Consider the following 2,500-nt stretch of genomic DNA (forward strand, 5'->3'; position numbering starts at 1 on the left):
GGCACATGAGATGCACCATTTTGAGCGTGGCCGTTGCCAGTACCGCCTGACTGGCTCCTGTAGGATTTTCGAGCGAGATCGTTGCCAGTGCCCCTGGACTGGCTTGTGCGGGTGGCACATAAAAGACACCATTTCGAGCGTGGCCGTTTTCGTGCGGGTGACACGTAAAAGCACCCACTACACTCTCTGAGTGGTTGGCGTTAGGAAGGGCATCCAGCTGTAGAAACTCTGCCAAATCAGACTGGAGCCTGGTGTTGCCATCCGGTTTCACCAGTCCTCAGTCAAATCGTCCAACCCATGCTAGCATGGAAAGCGGACGTTAAACGATGATGATGATGATAAGCACTATTTGACATATTCTGGGCATAGTATCTGTAAATGAAGTAAAAACTACTTATAAAAAGGCAAATGTCTACCTGCATCTCTATAACAGGGAAAGTGTGTTGTATAAAAATGTAATAGCATCTTTGAGAAGTGTCTTGTGCATTTTGTCAAGTTTCCTTTAGAAATCAGATAAATCTCTTGAGATAACTTTCTTTCTGGCTCTCACAGTGGCTTAACAGGCACAATTTATCTACTGTCATTCTTTTATGAAAATCTGAATGGCTTGTTTTCCAGGTACAGTTGTAAGCAGTGTGAACACTGTAAAATTAATGAATGTTTCATTAGATGCATTATTGTGGTTGACTTCTCATGTTATTCCAGAGAAATTGGTGAAGAAAGTCAACTAAATCAATCAATCTAAATGATTACTGTAGCCTGTGGGAGTCTTGCATGATTGATGCATATTCCATAACACACAACTTAAGTCCTAACATAGCTTCTTGAATTCAGTAGGAAGATAACCCATTGATGGATAGAGCTGATTAGATAAAAATGGTATTAACTCTGTTGTATGGGCTTAAGGAAATGTAGGAACTGTTATTGTTGAGATTACTCAATGAATTTTTTTGGAATATTGTTTAGAATAATAAATTCTTCCCTTGACACAGGATGAGAATAACTATTTTACTTACCTATCAGGATAATTCTGCTCCTTCTTCATCGTGGAGGAATACAAAGTTGATTTCAACGAGATTTGAAAGCAGAATGTAAATCAAAAGTAGTTCCACATCCGTTTTGCAATTACAACACATTCAACTCAATAATTCTTTACAATCGAGGAGCCTGGTGCAGCCATCCGGTTCACTAGTCCTCAGTCAAATCGTCCAACTCATGCTAGAGATTTTTATGAAAGAAAAGATGTGTTGCTGTAACAGCAGTGAAAGGATGAAAAATAAAATTGACCTTAGTGAGATTTGGACCCAAAATATAAAAAAACCATTAACTATTTATACTGATATTTTAATCCAGCAAAAAAATAGCAACGGATCCTATTATTGTCATTAATTTTATTGATCCAGGATAGTGAAATGTAGAAGTGACTCAGATTCTGAACTTAAAAACAAAGAGGGATAAAACTAAATTACAGCAATTATTTTGTTTTATAAATGTCTCAACATTTCCTAAATGAAGAATGTTGGTGAGATTTCCATCTTTTACAATATAAAAGAATTATTCCCAGAAGTGAGGAACAATCAATAAGACCATTCCATCTGATGATAAGGTTACCTTGAAAACATTCACAGAAATTGAAAGCCTTACAACAGCAATGCTGTTAATTATTTATCTTTTACATTCAATAAATCTTAACTAAATTTGTCTTCACTTAATTAGTCAATGTGTAGATTTAACCATTTATAAATAATCATACTTCACAATTCCTCATTATTTAATTATTGTTGTTTGCATAATTTCTTTGTCCACAATTCTGTTACCATTTATAATGAATTTATAGATAATAAACCATCTCGATTGATTATCATTTTTTATGACTCACCACAAACAACAATTCTTAAATGGAGGGTGGTGGTGTGGTAGGGTGGGTTATCATCAGTTGAATTAATCACAGCATTAAGAGTATTGTTTATCTATTGAGAGAGAGAGAGAGAGAGAGAGAGAGAGAGAGAGATGCAGTGGAACTCTAAATATACATTGAATAATATAATTCTTAAACATTTCAGAAACACTGCTAAACAGCCCCACCCACCAGTCCCTAATTCATTATACATGAGTCTTCATATAATACTTTTTTGTTTGTTCATTTTATCCATTTGGAGATTATCTATAATTAATTAATAATCCAAAAGAAGGTCAGTTATCCAATCCTTGTATATAATTAAACTGACCCCTACCAAAAATAGTGTGATTCTACAAATGAAGAAATGAAATATTCCTTTCAAACAAGGAATGGATTCCTTGTGTCATATTGACATAACAAACTTGAACATTTCTAGAACCTACACAGTACAGTGGGGTGGCTGCATGGTAAGAGGTTTGCTGCCTAACCATGGTTTTGGGTTCAATCTCACTGAGTGACACCTTGGGCAAGTGTCTTCTACTATAGCCCTGGGCTGACCAAAGCCTTGTGAATAGATTTGATAGATGGAAACTGAAAGAA

At 35.7% G+C, this 2,500-nt stretch overlaps 1 protein-coding gene across 2 annotated transcripts in view; it reads left to right on the forward strand.

Annotated features, from left to right (window-relative positions):
- LOC106871672 (peripheral plasma membrane protein CASK) overlaps positions 1-2,500 on the forward strand; it is a 516,651-nt gene that overhangs the window by 10,990 nt on the left and 503,161 nt on the right. The window lies entirely within an intron of this gene.

This window comes from Octopus bimaculoides, chromosome 18 (genome assembly GCF_001194135.2).
Source record: "Octopus bimaculoides isolate UCB-OBI-ISO-001 chromosome 18, ASM119413v2, whole genome shotgun sequence".
NCBI classification, from domain to species: Eukaryota; Metazoa; Mollusca; class Cephalopoda; order Octopoda; family Octopodidae; genus Octopus; species Octopus bimaculoides.